We start from the raw sequence: 14,060 nt of genomic DNA, 5'->3' as shown, positions 1-14,060 counted from the left end.
AGTACTTGTATAAAAAAAATAGAGTTCCAAACAAAGAAAGTCACAAGAGACAAAGAAGGACATTACATAATGATAAAGGGGTTGGTCCAACAGGATGATATAACCATTACAAATATCTATGCACCCAATACAGGAGCACCTACATATGTGAAACAAATACTAACAGAATTAAAGGGGGAAATAGAATGCAATGCATTCATTTTAGGAGACTTCAACACTCCACTCACTCTGAAGGACAGGTCAACCAGGCAGATAATAAATAAGGAGACAGAGGCATTGAACAACACATTTGAACAGATGAACCTAACAGAGATTGACAGTACACTCCACCCAAAAGTAGTATGATACACACTCCTCTCAAGTGCACATGGAACAGTTTGAAGAATAGATCATATACTAGGCCACAAAAAGAACCTCAGTAAATTTAAAAAGATTGAAATTGTACCAACCAGCTTCTCAGATCACACAGGTATGAAACTAGAAATAAATTAGGCAAAGAAAATGAAAAAGCCGACAAACACAGAGAAGCTTAACAAGTTGCTCCTAAATAATCAGTGGAACAATGACCAATAAAAACAGATTAAATAATATATGGCAACAAATGACAACAATAATTCAACACCATAAAAATCTGTGGGATGCAGTGAATGACATGCTATAAGGGAAGTACATTGCAGTGCAGGCCTACCTCAGGATAGAAGAACAATCCCATCTGAACAGTCTAAACTCACAATTCACAAAACTAGATAAAGAAGAACAAATGAGGCTCAAAGTCAGCAGAAGGAGGGAAATAAAAAAGATTGGAACAGAAATAAATAACATTGAGAAGAATAAGACATTAAAAACAAACAATGAAAGCAGGAGCTAGTTCTTCAAGAAAATAAACAAAATAGATAACCCCTAGACAAAGTTATCAAGAAAAAAGAGAATCTATACACATAAACAGAATCAGAAATGAGAAAGGAAAAATCACTACGGACGCCAGAGAAATACAAAGAATTATTAGATAATACAATGAGAAATTATATGCTAAGAAACAGGATAACCTAGAAGAAATGGAAAACTTTCTAGAAAAATACAACATTCCAAGGCTGACCCAGGAAGAAACAGAAAATCTGAACAGACCAATTACCATCAAATAAATTGAATTGGTAATCAAAAGCCTACCTAAGATCAAAATGCCTGAACCAGATGGCTTCACCACTGAATTTTATCAAACATTCAGTGAAGACTTAATACCCATCCTCCTTAAAGTTTTCCAAAAAGTAGAAGAGGAGGGAATACTTTCAAACTCATTCTATGAGGCCAGCATCACTCTAATACCAAAACCAGGCAAGGACACAACAAAAAAAAGGAGATTACAGACCAATATTCCTGATGAACATAGAAGTAAAAATACTCAACAAAATATTAGCAAACCAGTGGACTAGAGGATTCAAGATGGCAGTATGAGAGGTGAGATGGAGAATTCCTCCCAAAACCACTGATAGTATGAAAATGTAGTTAATTAATACAACTAACCCTAAAACAACAACAAGAAAGAAGGCTGAACCAGACTGCATACAGACCTCATGAACAGAGCAGACCTCACAAAACAGGGTAACATACGAAAGCCTTAATCTGGTGGGACCCGAGCCCTTCCCCCACCCCAGCTCACCATCGGGAGGAAGAGAAATGGACTGGGGGAGGGGTAAGAAGCCTATAACTGCTGAACACCCAGCCCTGGAGATCTGCTCTGGGAGCAGAAACCTACACTGGGTGGTGCTCTGGACATTCGGGAGTTCAGACACGGGGAGTGCTTAAGAGACAGATTCCAGCCATTTGTGGAGGTGGGGATCCACACCTGGCCACTCTGGGACAAGGAAAAGGCAGGCAGTCTGAGAGGCTTCTTAGCAAAGAGAGGGCTGCTGATAGAGTGGGGTTTGCATGGAGCTTGCTGCGTGGGGGAGGGGAGAGCTGGACAAGGTTGTCTGGGCGCACTCTGCCCAGCTGGTTGGGACTTTGAGAAGCTTCAGGTGCCCCATCCCCATCCCCCTGGCTGCCTGCCCAGCTCCAAGGCCGCCCAACTGTGCATGCAGTCTGATGTGCCTTCTTCCTAGACTGCCAGCACCAGTTCACAAAACTGCAGTCACTGTGCTGGCATCAGGCCAGCCAAAGGGAGGCCCCGCCTACACCAGCTAGAGATGCAAAGAGGCTTACACCTATGTGCTTGGCCCACTGGCCCTGACACTGGAGACAGGCACCACCCATAGGAAACAGGAAACAGATACTTCCTCCCACCAGACATCAGCTCCACTCCCCTATGACCCCCAACCTCACTCTAGGGGCTGAGCAGCTCCAGAGACTGGAGCTTCTGGGCACTAGCAGGCACCACACAGAGATATGAAATGTCAAAAGAACATGATTCAGACCAAAATCTCACAAACCACAGCAAAAGGGTCAAATGAAACTGAACTCACCAATCTGACAGAAAGGGAATTCAAAATAAAAATCATAAACAAGCTTTTCAGGGTACAAAAAAATATTCAAAAACTCAGGAACGAATTTAAGTCAGAGATTCAATCATTAAGAAATTTCATATCTGAAATGAAACATACAATGGAGGGATTTAAAAGCAGATTAGATGTAGTAGAAGAGATGGTAAATGGAATAGAAATTAGAGAAGAGGAATACAAAGAAGCTGAGACAAGAAAAGAAAAAAGAATCTCTAAGAATGAAAGAATATTGAGAGAACTGTGTGATGAATCCAAATGGAACAATATTCTTATTATAGGGGTACCAGAAGAAGAAGAGAGAGAAAAAGGGAGAGAAAGTGTCATTGAGGAGGTAATTGCTGAAAACTTCCCCAATCTGGGGAAGGAGATAGTCTCTCCAGCCATGGAGATCCACAGATCTCCCAACACAAGGGACCCAAGGAAGACAACACCAAGACACATAGTAATTAAAATGGCAAAGATCAAGGGCAAAGACAGACTTTTAAAAGCCATGAGAGAGAGAAAAAAGATCACATACAAAGGAAAACCCATCAGGCTATCATCAGACTTCTCAACAGAAACCTTACAGGCCAGAAGGGAGTGGCAATATATATTTAATGCAATGAAGCAGAAGGACCTTGAAACAAGAATACTATACCCGGCAAGGTTATCATTTAAATTTGAAGGAGGGGTTAAACAATTTAGAGATAAGGAAAAGTTGACAGAATTTACCTCCCACAAACCACCTCTACAGTGCATTTTGGAGGGACTCCTACAGATGGAAGTATTCCTAAGGCTAAATAGATGTCACCCAAGGGATAGACAAAGAACACCAAGTATGATTCATAACATACAAAGAAAGAAGGAGGAAGAAAAAGGAGGAAAAAAATAAAAAAGAAGAAGAACCTTTAGGTTGTGTTTGTAATAGCACACGAAGTGAGATAAATTATACTGTTAGATAGTAAGGGAATTTCTCCTGAACCTTTGGTAACCATGAATCTAAAGCCTGCAATGGCAATAAGTACATACATGTCGATAACCACCCTAAATGTAAATGGTCTGAATGCACAAATCAAAATACATAGAGTCACTGAATGGATTAAAAAACAAGACCCATCTGTATGCTGCCTACAAGAGACTCATTTCAAACCCAAAGACATACACGGACTGAAAGTAAAGGGATGGAAAAATATATTTCATGCAACTAATAGGGAGAAAAAAGCAGGAGTTGCAGTACTTGTACCAGACAAAATAGACTTCAAAACAGAGAAAGGCACAAGAGACAAAGAAGGACATTACTTAATGATAAAGGGGTCCATCCAACAAGAGGATATAACTGTTATAAATATCTATGTACCCAACAAAGGATCACCTACATATGTGAAACAAATACTAACAGAATTAAAGGAGGAAATAGAATGCAATGCATTCATTTTAGGAGACTTCAACACACCACTCACTCCAAAGGACAGATCAACCAGACAGAAAATAAGTAAAGAGACACAAGCACTGAACAATGTATTGGAACAGACAGACCTAACAGACATCTACAGAACACTCCATCCAAAAGAAACAGGATACACATTCTTCTGAAGTGCACATGGAACATTTTCAAGAATAGATCATATACTAGGCCACGAAAAGAACCTCAGTAAACTCAAAAAGGTTGAAATTGTACCAACCAGCTTCTCAGATCACAAAGGTATGAAACTAGAATTAAATTAGGCAAAGAAAATGAAAAAGCCTACAAACACCTGGAGGCTTAATAACATGCTCCTAAATAATCAAAGCATCAATGAACAAATAAAAACAGAGATCAAGCAATATAGAGAGACAAATGGCGAAAACAATGATTCAACAACACAAAATCTGTGGGATGAAGCAAAGGCGGTGTTAAGAGGGAAATATATTGCAATACAGGCCTACCTCAGGAAAGAATAACAATCCCAAAATGAACAGTCTAAACTCACAGCTAATGAAACTAGAAAACGAAGAACAAATGAGACCCAAATTCAGTAGAAGGAGGGACATAATAAAGATTAAACAGAAATAAATAAAATTGAGAAGAAGAAAACAATAGGAAGAATTAATGAAAGCAGTAGCTGGTTCTTCAAGAAAATAGACAAAATAGATAAACCCCTAGACAGAATTAACAAGAAAAAAATAGAGTTTACACACATAAACAGGATCAGAAATGAGAAAGGAAGAATCACTACGGACAACACAGAAATCCTAAGAATTATGAGAGAATACTATGAAAAATTACATGGTAACAAACTGGATAACCTAGAAGAAATGGACAACTTTCTAGAAAAATACAACCTTCCAAGGCTCACCCAGAAATAAACAGAAAATCTGAATAGACCAATTACCAGCAAATAAAGTGAATTGGTAATCAAAAAACTACCTAACAACAAAACCCCTGGACAATATGGTTTCATTGCTGAATTTAATCAAACATTTAGAGAAGACCTAATACCCATCCTCCTTAAAGATTTCCAAAAAGTAGAAGAGGAGGGAATACTCCAAACTCATTCTATGAGGCCACCATCACTCTAACAACAAAACTAGGCAAAGACACCACAAAAAAAGAAAACTACAGACCAATATCCCTGATGAACATAGATGCAAAAATACTCAACAAAATATTATCAAACGGAATTCAAAAATACATCAAAGAGATCATCCATCATGATCAAGTGGGATTCATCCCAGGGATGCAAGGATGGTACAACATTCAAAAATCCATAAACATCATCCACTGCATCAACAAAAAGAAGGACAAAAACCACATGATCATCTCCATAGATGCTGAAAAAGCATTTGACAAAATTCAACATCCATTCATGATAAAGACTCTCAACAAAATGGGTATAGAAGGCAAGCACCTCAACATAATAAAGGCCATATATGACAAACCCACAGCCAACATTATACTTAACAGCAAGAAGCTGAAAGATTTTCCTTTAAGATCGGGAACAAGACAAGGATGCCCACTGTCCCCACTGTTATTCAACATAGCTCTGGAGGTCCTAGCAAGGGCAATCAGACAACACAAATAAATAAAAGGCATCCAGATTGGCAAGGAAGAAATCAAACTATCCCTGTTTGCAGATGACATGATATTGTACATAAAAAACCCTAAAGAATTCACTCAAAAACTACTAGATCTAATATCAGAATTCAGCAAAGTTGTGGGATACAAAATGAATACACAGAAATCTGTTGCATTCCTATACAGACCTACACCCTGAAAACTATGGGGCACTCTTCAAAGAAATTAAAGAGGACACTAATTAATAGAAATTCATCCCGTGCTCTTTGCTAAGAAGAATTAATATTGTCCAAATGGCCATCCTGCCTTAAACCAATATACAGATTCAATGAAATCCATATTAAAATACATACAACATTCTTCAATGAACTACAGGAAATAGTTCTAAAATTCATATGGAGCCACAAAAGACCCCAAATAGCCAAAACAATCCTGAGAAGGAAGAATAAAGCAGGGGAATTATGCTCCCTGACTTCAAGCTCTACTACAAAGCCACAGTAATCAAGACAATTTGGTACTAGCACAAGAACAGGCCCATAGACCAGTGGAACAGAATAGAGAGTCCAGATATAAACCCAGGCATATATGGTCAATTAAGATATGATAAAGGAGCCATGGATATACAATGGGGAAATGACAGCCTCTTCAACAGCTGGTGTTGGCAAAACTGGACAGCTACATGTAAGAGAATGAAAGTGGATTATTGTCTAACCCATGGTAAACTCAAAATGGATCAAAGACCTGAATGTAAGTCATGAAACCATAAAACTTATAGAAAAAATATAGGGAAAAATCTTTGGATATAAACATGAGCAATGTCTTCATGAACATATCTCACTGGGCAAGGGAAACAAAAGCAAAAATTAACAAGTGGGGCTACATCAAACTAAAAAGCTTCTGTACAGCAAAGGATACCATCAGTAGAACAAAAAGACATTCTACAGTATGGGAGAATATATTCATAAATGACATATCTGATAAGGAGTTGACATCCAAATATATAAAGAGCTCATGCACCTCAACAAACAAAAAGCAAATAAGCCAATTAAAAAATGGGCAAAGGAGCTGAACAGACAGTTGTCCAAATAAGAAATTCAGATAGCCAGCAGGCACATGAAATGGTGCTCACACATCACTAATCATCAGAGAAATGCAAATTAAAACCACACTGAGATATCACCTCACACCAGTTAGGATGGCCAACATCCAAAAGACAAACTACAACAAATGTTGGCAAGGTTGTGGAGAAAGGGGAACCCTCCTACACTGCTGGTGGGAATGTAAACTAGTTCAGCCATTGTGGAAAACAGTCTGGAGGTTCCTCAAAAAACTAAAAATAGAAATACCATTTGACCCAGGAATTCCACTCCTAGGAATTTACCCTAAGAAGGCAGCACCCCAGTTTGAAAAAGACATATGCACTCCTATGTTTATTGCAGCACTATTTACAATAGCCAAGAAATGGGAGCAACTTAAGTGTCCATCAGTAGATGAATGGATAAAGAAGATGTGGTACATGTACACAATGGAATATTATTCAGCCATAAGAAGAAAACAAATCCTACCATTTGCAACAACTTGGACAGAGCTAGAGGGTATTATGCTCAGTGAAATAAGCCAGGCAGAGAAAGACAAGTATCAAATGATTTCACTTATCTGTGGAGTATAACAACAATGCAAAAACTGAAGGAAAAAAACAGCAGCAGATTCACAGAACCCAAGAATGGACTAATGGTTACCAAAGGGAAAGGGACTGGGGAGGGTTGGTGTGAAGGGAGAGATAAGGGGGAAAATGGGGCACTATGATTAGCACACATAACGTAGGGGGGACATGGGAAACCAAGTATATACAGAGAAGACAAGTAGTGATTCTATAGCATCTTACTATGTTGATGGATAGTGACTGTAATGGGTTATGTGGCGGGGGGCTGATAATGGGGGGAGTCTAGTAGCCATAATGTTGTTCAAGTAATTGTACATCTACGATATCAAAATTTAAAAATATATATTAGGAAACCAAATTCAAAAATATATCAAAAAAATCATCCATCATGATCAAGTAGGGTTCATCCCAGGGATGCAAGGATGGTACAACATTTGAAAATCCATCAACATCATCCACCACATCAACAAAAAGGACAAAAATCACATGATCATCTCCATAGATATTGAAAAAGCATTCGACAAAATTCAACATCCATTCATGAGAAAAACTCTCAACAAAATGTGGATAGAGGTCAATTTCCTCAACATAATGAAGAGCATATATGACAAACCCACAGCCAACATCATACTTAACAGCAAAAAGCTGAAAGCTTTTCCTTTAAGATCAGGAACAAGACAAGGATGCCCACTCAGCCTATTTATATTCAACATAGTACTGGAGGTCCTAGCCATGGTAACTAGACAACACACAGAAACAAAAGGCATTCAGATTGGTAAGGAAGAAGTTAAACTGTCACTGTTTGCAGATGACATGATGATATTGTACATAAAATACCCTAAAGAATCCTTCCCAGAATTAGTAGATCTAATATCTGAATTCAGCAAAGTTGCAGGATAGAAAATTAATACGCAGAAATCTGTTGCATTCCTACACAGTAACGATGAACTAGCAGAAAGAGAAATCAAGAAAACAATTCCATTTGCAATTGCATCAGAAAGAATAAAGTACCTAGGAATAAACCTAAACAAAGAAGTGAAAGATCTATACTCTGAGTACTACAAGACACTCATGAGAGAAATTAAAGAAGATACCAATAAATGGAAACACATCCCATGCTCATGGATAGGAATATTTAATACTGCCAAAATGGCCTTCCTGTCTAAAGTAAACTACAGATTCAATGCAATTCCTATCAAAGTACTAACAGCATTCTTCAATGAACTACAGAAAATCATTCTAAATTTCATATGGAACCACAAAGACACCGAATAGCCAAAGCAATCCTGAGAAGGAAGAATAGAACAGGCTGGATCTCGCTTCCCAACTTCAAGCTCTACTACAAAGCCACAGTAATCAAGACAATTTGGTACTGACACAAGAACAGAACAATAGACCAATGGAACAGATTAGAGAGCCCAGATATAAACCCAACCATATATAGTCAATTAATATATGATAAAGGAGCTATGGACATACAATGGAGAAACGATAGCCTCTTCAACAACTGGTGTTGGTAAAACTGGACATCTACGTGAAAGAGAATGAAACTGGATTATTTTTTAACCCCATACACAAAAGTAAACTTGAAATGGACCAAAGACCTGAATGTAAGTCATGAAACCATAAAACTCTAAGAAGCCAACATAGGCAAAAATCACCTGAATATAAACATGAGCAACTTCTTCTTGACTGCATCTCCTTGGGCAAGGGAAACAAAAGCAAAAAATGAACAAAGGGGACTACATCAAGCTAAAAAGCTTCTGTACAGCAAAAGACACCATCCACAGAACAAAAAGGTATTCTACAGTTTGGGACAATATATTTGTAAATAACATACCCGGCAAGTAGTTAACATTCAAAATATATAAAGAACTCACATGCCTCAACAACCAAAAAGCAAATAACCCAATAAAAAATGGTTGGAGGATATGAAGAGACAATTCTCCAGAGAAGAAATTCAGATGGTCAACAGGCACTTGAAATAATGCTCCACATCACTAATTATCAGGGAAATGCAAATTAAAACCACAATGAGATACCACTTCACATCAGTTAGGATGGCCAACATCAAAAAGACTAGGAACAACAAATGCTGGTGAGGATACAGAGAAAGGGGAACCCTCCTACACTGCTGGTGGGAATGTAAACTAGTTCAACCATTGTGGAAAGCAATATGGGCATTACTCATAAAACTAAAAATATGAATTCTATTTGACCCAGGGATTCCACTCCTAGGAATTTACCCAAAGAAAACAAATTCTGAGATTCAAAATACATATGCACCCCTATGTTTATTGTAGCACTATTTACAATAGCCAAGAAATGGAAGCAACCTAAGTGTCCATTCATCAGTAGATGAATGGATAAGGCAGAGGTGGGACATAAACACATGGAATACTATTCAGCCATAAGAAATAAACAGATCCTACCATTTGCAACAACATGGATGGAGTTAGAGGGTATGATGCTAAGTGAAATAAGTCAGGCAGAGAAAGACAAATACCAAGTGATTTCCCTCATTTTGAAGTGTAACAAAGAAGCAGAACTGAAGGAACAAAACAGCAGCAGACTCACAGACTCCAAGAAGGGACTAGCGGTTACCAAAGGGGAGAGGTGGGTGAGGGCGGGTGGGGAGGGAGACAGAAGGGGATTGAGGGGTATTATGATTAGTACGCATTGTGTGTGGTGTCATGGGGAAGACAGTGTAGCACAGAGAAGACAAGTAGTGACTCTGTGGCATCTTACTACACTGATGGACAGTGACTTCAATGGGGTATACGGCGGACTTGATAATATGGGTGAATGTAATAACCACATTGTTTTTCATGTGAAATCTTCATAAGAGTATATATATCAATGATACCTTAATAAAAAAAGAAATTAATAAATAAGTAAAAATAAATAAATGTATTTCAGCACAGTATTTCCTTTGATCAAGTTATTAAAATCATAATTCCAGTAATGAGGATAGTCAGTTGTTTTGCTATCTGATATCCATATACTTTTATTATTTTGCTTGAAATATCTTGTCTACTAGGAGCACAAAAAACAATATCCAATCTTGTGCTTTAATTTTTCATATTAGGAAACAGAAATCTAGAAAAGTAAAATGATTTACTTAAAGTCACCAAGATCTTCTTAGTGTCAGTTTCTTTGTTATAATACATTATCCATTGTCATTTTAGTATTATTTGTACATTGAATCCAGGTCAAGTTTTGGTTTAAGGTGAGTATTTATTAATAATCAACTCATTTCAAATCTATCAAGAATAAAAAAATATATCTAATCTAGAGAGTCATTTCTTGACTCTGCATCTGTATTATATACTATAAATACTATCTGTACATTTGAGATCTATACTATAATGTATCTGCATTAGTTGTTTAGGTGAGAAATAAATGGTTTGTCCTCCAGGATAGGTAGACAATTACTCCATACATTACTACCAACAGGACATATTAGTTTATATGACATCTGAGGTAATGAAATTAAATTTCATTTGTAGAGGTGAGACAAAACAGAATTGCCAGCAGCACTAGATATATTTGAGAATGTTGTTCCTTTGAGATTAAAAATAATTACATATGAGCATTAAGAAAAAGAAAAAGCTATTGAATTTTTATTAAAGTAAGAAAAGAATTGAGAAGTGGGAGCCTATCCATATTTGGAATGAAATTTAGGTTTCCGCTGAGCACCCAGACTAATAATAAAAAAGGAATTAATACTTGAGTCTTCAGGAAAGAAATTATATGCATGGAGTTGCTAGGCCTCAACCAATACTTAATCCAAAAATTCTACAGGTAATTTACGTCAGGGGCTATTGCCTGAGTCAGGGATTCAAACCACATATTTAATGAGAAAATCTGAAGTGTAACAGGTGTGTTATGTAAAAGCTATGATGGAACACATTGAGAAAAACAGTCTTAAAAGTGAAGATGTGTAATATATTTACTGACTTGTTAATACATGCTAAAATACAGTTAGAATCAGATAACATTAAAATGGCCCTCATTTGGCACTGATTCTCTTAAATTAATTTGATTTCATTCTGAACTTTTTTCTATCATTTAGTAGTGTAAAACGTTTTTCTAATTAATAATGTTGATGATTAAAAATTGGCCAAAGTATTTCTCCATCTTGCTTCATTTATGCATTAGATCCTAATGGAAAAATATTCTGAAATAAGATTTCTACACTTCTGATGATATATCACATGTGCAAGACTTACTGAATTTTCATAGAGCCTTAGATATTTTAAGATAAAAAGTATGGATGATCTTCAATCTGAATAGTTGAAACAGGGGCTAAAAAGGGACCAGATCTTACACAGCAAAGACATTTTCAAATCTCTTTTTGTTGAGGATTAGTATAATATATCATTTGTTCTAATGAATAACTGTGGGGTTTGGTTCTTCCTACATTTGAAGAGTGTCTGTGATCAAGCCCATGGGACTATGGAGATAAAAATGTGATTTACACTTAAAATGTAGAGACCAGTTGGTGCTACATCACTACTGCCTCAGATGGTCCTGTATTGGTAAAATTTTACACCTATCAGAATAAGTAGAAAAGAAAAACACTCTCCAAGACACATTTTATTTTCAAACTGATAAACCCAGCAAACCAAAGTATTGTCATAAAGCATTTTGATAACGTTTCATCATAAAGTATTCTACCCATTTGGCAATAGGGAGTTGTTTCTTGAGCCTATATAAAAATTCATTTCTGATAGAAGGCAGAAGTACTTAAATGCCTTCATTTTTTATATTCAGACATAAACAGCTAAGCTAAATAATAAAGATAAGCAAACAACTCATTTTTAAAAAGATACATCCAAATTTGTTCTCACATTCTGCAAATTTCAAGTTTCCAGTTGTAAGCCTTTGCAGTAGTGTATAGAAGTTCCAACTTGTGTAGAAAATATAACCAGAAAATTATTACTTCAAAACATCTATACATTGCTCCAGATAGATAGATAGATGATAGATAGATAGATAGATAATTGATAGATAGATAGATAGATAGATAGATAGATAGATAGATAGATAGATAGATAGATAGATAGATAGATAGATGATAGATGATAGATGATGGATAGATAGAAATAGCACTGGGATCACTTGCTGACAAGTGTAGGCATTCAGTAAATGGTAGACACTCTTATTCAGATTATTCATATTTATAACTTCATATTTAATTGCTCTCAAGTTTTATGTAAACATAAGTAAAACATATTTTAATTGTTCTCAAGTTTAATGTAAACATAAATAAGTGTGTCCAGGTGGATATCAACACACCCAAATGCACTGCAAGTCAGTGCAGTAAATCTGATGGTTCTGCTAGGTTTAGGTGAAATCAAACAATAAATTAAGAGAATTTTTTGTTTGCTTTTAACTTGTTCTAGAATCATGATCAATCTGCTAGTGTAGTAAGTGTTAGAAATTGTAGTAGAAGGTAAGCTAAATAATCTGGTGTGGTTGGAAAAACTTGATAGAAGGCCTTGGCTTATGTCCCCATGGAGATTCTGATTTCACAACTCAGACTAAAACTGCTATTAACAAGTAGCTCAATTGCAGCAAAAAAAAAAAAAAAAAAAAAAAAATGGGCATCTTGAAAAAGCAGACCCTTCAGGATGCTGAATAGGTTTGATTTAGTAGCTATTTCTGAGCTGCAAATTGTGGAGACCTAAGTATACAGCTAAGGGATAGTAAAGAACTTGTTATAGAACTAAGAGAAATGTCAGTTAGCAAACTAGTAATCAAATCTGCTTGTTTTTTTTTCTTTATTACAGGGAATAACTTTTCATCTTTAATGAAAACATTCTGAGTTAATAATTGTCAAATCCACCAGTTCCAATACTTGTTTCATTTTCAAACTGTTTTAAGTATATAGTTGGCATAGTAGACAGTCTCTATGTTTGGAAGAGGGGATGAAATGAGAAGTGTGAATATATTCATCTGTATATCTCTTCCTGAGCATTAAAGTCGCACTTTTCTGTTTTTTGTTTCCAGCACTACACTAGACATATTACTGGGTTTACCTCATTAAAATCTTCACAGGAACCTTGTGAGGTAGGTATGATTTCTATTTTAAATGTGAAAAACTTGGTCTGAGCCTCAGAGAGTTTGAGTTCAGGAAAATCACAAAGCTAGTTATTTGTAGAGTTGGGACTAGAAAACAGGTTTACCCAAGTTGTCTAGTAAACAGTGGGTCTAGTATCTAAACCCAGATCTGTCATTTTAAAGGCCCCATACTTCCTAGAGAGCCATAAACTCTAGGCAGAGATTTGGACACTATCACAGTAAGAATTTCCAAGCAGTTTGTTAATGGCAAAATCGACCTTAGAACCCTAAGCTCTGTTCATGTGCCTGTTGGCCATCTGTAGGCCTTCTTTAAAAAATGTCTGTTCAAGTCCTTTGCCCATTTTTAAATTGGGTTATTTGTTTTTTTTGGTGTTGAGTTGTATGAGTTCTTTATATATCTTCTTATTGGCCCCATATCAGATATACCATTTGTGAATATATTTTCTCCATACAGTAGGTTGCCTTTTTGTTTTGCTGATGGTTTCCCTTGTTTATTTTTTTTGTTTTTTATGTTTTTTGTTGTTGTTGTTTATTTTTCCTTTTGTTTCCCTTGCCCCGGGAAATGTGTCCAGAAAAAAATTACTCATGCTGATATTCAAGAGATGCTGGAAATGTAAATTGGTCCAGCTACTATGGAAAGAGGTATGGATGTTCTTCAAAAAACTAAAAATAAAAATACCATGTGACCCTGTTATTGCACATCTGTGTATATTGACAAAGAAAACAAAATCATTGATTCAAAAAAATATCTGCACTCTTACATTTATTGTTGCATTATTTA

The sequence above is a fragment of the Manis pentadactyla genome, chromosome X, assembly GCF_030020395.1.
Source record: "Manis pentadactyla isolate mManPen7 chromosome X, mManPen7.hap1, whole genome shotgun sequence".
Taxonomy (NCBI): Eukaryota; Metazoa; Chordata; class Mammalia; order Pholidota; family Manidae; genus Manis; species Manis pentadactyla.
The sequence above is the reverse complement of the archived record's forward strand: the minus strand, read 5'-3'. Positions refer to the sequence as shown.